Source organism: Squalius cephalus (genome assembly GCF_949319135.1).
Source record: "Squalius cephalus genome assembly, chromosome: 5".
NCBI lineage: Eukaryota > Metazoa > Chordata > Actinopteri > Cypriniformes > Leuciscidae > Squalius > Squalius cephalus.
Genome location: NC_137126.1, coordinates 23,027,983 through 23,031,859, shown reverse-complemented (window position 1 = coordinate 23,031,859; position 3,877 = coordinate 23,027,983). Strand labels below are relative to the sequence as shown.

Genomic DNA, 3,877 nt, shown 5'->3' with positions numbered 1-3,877 from the left:
AACACTATCAACAATATGCGGCAGTCAGATGGTACAAGTAAGAGCTCTATACGTTTTTTACATTTATTATTATTGAAATTTTGTGTGCTTTGAGACAGGGCTTGACACTAACTTTTTTTGCTCACCAGCCACTGTGGTTTTCCAAAGTTACTAGCCATTCAGCATTTTCACTGGCCACAATTTTGACATCAATAACATGGGGAAAAACTGCCATATAAATATTTTTAATATCATCTCATAATTTGGCAGCAGGTTTATTAGGCTGCTGTCTCTTTAAGACCTGACTCACAGATCCATTAGGCTATACTTAGACTGTAGTAAACATGCATTATCTTTTTCAACTGTTTATGTTCACTTAAAACATAACTGACTGTGTTTATGTGAATGCTCGCCAAGACCGGCATTTTGACATTATTTTGTGTGTATTTGACTGTTTAAGCACAATATATAAGCAGTGAAAAATAACTCAAGTTAGAACTGAGAGGTTGGCTGCTTTATGTGTGCCACACACTTTGGGTGTGAGCACAAAATTATGCGCAATACGGTCAATCCAATTCAAGCCCTGTAACACAAACAATATTCATCCGGTGCAAATGAAACGAGTGAGTGAGGGGAGGCAGGATTGTGTGCCTATAAAATTCAAGCTGCCAAAGTGGCTAGTATAGGAGAGACTGAATTACACGCCACTGCTGAAATCCACACGCATTTGGCGGGTTGGGGGTGTTAATGTCAAGCCCTGCTTTGAGACATGAAGTTATTTGACTGCATCTCTTGTGGCACTTGCAGACTCTGCTGTGCGCGCTCATATCATATAAGGGGGTATGGCTATGGAGGGTGTTCAGAAGGCAAGTGGGGGCTAGCTTGCTATTGCTAGCCTTTTTTTCCATACTGTGGAAGTCAATGGGGCCCATCAACTGTTTGGTTACCCATATTTCTTCAAAATATCTTCTTTTGTGTTCATATCAGCAAAAGAAAGAAATTCATACAGGTTTAGAACAACTTGAGGGTGAGTAAATGATGATAGAATTTGTATTTTTTGGTGAACTATCCCTTTAATGAGATTACAGATTAAGGAGTGAGACACTGAATCTGAATATTCTGCTATTCTTTGTAAAAATCCAATGAAAACATAATGACATATTAGAACAGTTATAAAGATTTCAAGTAGGTATGCTGACTCACGTGCATGAGAACAGTCATCCAATATGGTTCTGTGTCATAACAAGTGACATGAAATTTTACTCAATTTCATTTACTCTTAAAGATTTAACTATCTGAATTTGCACTGATGAAGTCTCAACTGAGGACACACTGATCTAATGCAGGACCTCCAAATTGCGCAGTGGCTCATTAAGTTAAGTGCTCCTTGGCTTTCAGTCGTTCATGCTATAAATGAGTATCATCCTCTTTGGCTTAGTCATAAATGAGAAACAGAACCATAAGGTCACACAACAGAAGAAATCAGAGGACACTGATTCGCTGACTTAGTATAAAACAAACAAAAGAATAAAATGCATTGTATGCACTCAAATATGTCATAAATTAGTTCTAGTACCCATAATCTGATGTTTGCATAGGCTATGTGTTGTGAACAAATAGTCCTCCATTTGAAAAGCTCATGTTCTTGAAGTCTGATTGAAACAAAGCTCTAACTTTATGTAGCCTTTTTATAATAATGTGGCCCAATTTGTTTAATTGGATGTTTTTCATCCCATGTTGTCAGATTGGTTTACACTGTCAATCAGACATACATAATGCTATCTTGTAATTGTTCCAGAAAGTACTAAATAACAAGGGTGGCTTATGAAAAAGCCTGAGATAATGAATGTGTTTATCACAGCAAACACATTCCCTTTATTTCATGCATACAATTTTGACTATGATGAGAGGTCAAACTAAATTAACTAAATTAAATATGGGTAACACTTTGCAATAAGATTTTGTTAACATACTTAATGTATTAACAAAGAGCAATACGTTAATATTTGTTAACACTAGTTCATAAAAATACATTATAGTTCATGTTAGCTCAGGTCCATTCAATAATAGCATTAAAAATCATAGTTTTGGCAAAACAAGAATAAACAGAAAAAGCCTTTAAAGAATGCGTCCTTTATTTAATTTTTTTAAAGCCCCATTCATTTTTTGATGCGTAAATCTTTCATTAGCTAAGTATGCTGAGAGAGAGTGCATCTATAGCACGCTAGTTTCTCAAATCTGGCAAAGATGTTTTCAATAGGACATACGTCACACCGCGGTGATTCGTTATTACCTTCTCTCTCTCTCTCTCTCTCTCTCTCTCTCTCTCTCTCTCTCTCTCTCTCTCTCTCTCTCTCTCTCTCTCTCTCCTCTTTCTTCAAGTAGCTACTGCAGACGGAGACAGAGCTGCAGCGCAAAACACCGTCAGCTCTTGCTTTAGTTGCCGGATGATGTCTTTAGGATCCATAAATGTTTATTCATTAGCAGCGGCGGCAGTCTCGTAATGGAGAACCAACATCGACATCTCATCAGCTCCCTAAAGGGTGAGTCAAATCTTTTAAGACTTAATTCCCCTTATAACAATCCATTTTGCTCTATTACGGTAGAAGTAAGAAATAAAAGAATCCAAATCTTATACGGTCGTCTTATTAGCACTTATAGTTTGTCAGTTGATAGGAGACTGTGAAAACCGCATGATGGACAGCTCAGGTTTTTTCTTTTCAAGAAACAAAAGTTTATTATTTATTCGGACTTGCAGGAACCCAAACTAAAAGTGATATAATTGAAGGTGTATAATTGAAACATTAATTAATAAATTATGTTCAGTCATTTATTGAACTATTAGAGGGGGGGTGTCCGGTGATAAGCGCTGCTCTAGAGTCAGTTTTGACATGAGCGAAAGCGACTGATCGGTGGCTGGAATAGAGCGCAGTGCGCGCCGCGGGCGATAGCCTACGAGCACTGCAGAGACACAGAGACAGATACTGTGGAGAGACGAAAATTACAAAAATGTACGACACCCAAGAAGTAACATCATTTGTATCCTTTTTTAATGTAGGCCAAATGAAAACATTAAATAAATATTTTTAGGTCCATTATGGAAAATCTAAGTTTAGCCTATTGATAACTATTTTATCAATATTTATTAGCTCATTCGTTGCAAGTGGTATTGTTTTGACAGAACCCAGACTGTATTTTCACCTAGTTATTTCTGTTTTTTTATTTATGTATTTTTTTTTTATGTATTGTTTTTTTATTTATGTATTGTTTTTTTTTAATTTTTTTTTTTTTTTTTTTTTTTTTTTTTTTACGTAGGCCCACAGCCAAATCCGTTTTGGTTCTTTATTTTGAGTCAAAGACTTAAACATTGAGCAGTGTTAATGGCTGGTTTTCATTGAGTTTCATATCTTCTAATCTAGATTAAAAAAAAAGGGTAATTTTTGTCCAATAACAAAATTTTTATTGCCACATTTTTGGGTTGAAAGTTAAAGGGTTAAACCGAGACAACTCTGTTTTCCAGAGAAATATTGAAGATTCTCTGAAATTATGGATGACCACTGGCTGAAATTTTCACGTTTAAAAAGAAAATGATTTAGAACAATTGTGGCCAGTTTTTTTCTATAAAAGTGGAGACCAATGCAGCTTTTAATTTCAGTCACTTTAAACTCATTCAACTACAATAGTTTCAAGGTTGTATCCTTGAGTACCACTTCATCAGTGATGCCGCATTGACCAGTCTTTTATCTTTGCCTTCATAAAGTTCAGCTGCATTAGCCTCATCATTAGGCTGCATTATATGCTCTGACCAATTCAAAGATAAACCATTTATTTGTTATTGCATTTGGGAACACATGTCCAATGTTAAGATTAGAATCTGCTGCTGTAGTGTTCAAGGTTC

The 3,877-nt window shown here is 35.9% G+C and overlaps 1 protein-coding gene across 2 annotated transcripts in view; it reads left to right on the top strand.

Moving 5' to 3' along the window:
* The first annotated feature begins 2,363 nt into the window (after nt 1-2,363).
* The window catches only part of sv2ca (synaptic vesicle glycoprotein 2Ca), a 35,703-nt gene continuing 34,189 nt past the window's right edge, over nt 2,364-3,877 (top strand). For both annotated transcript variants that reach the window (XM_079872604.1, XM_079872603.1), the window contains exon 1: nt 2,364-2,522. The gene's annotated coding sequence lies outside the window, so the exon portion shown is untranslated. The remainder of the gene's footprint in view (nt 2,523-3,877) is intronic.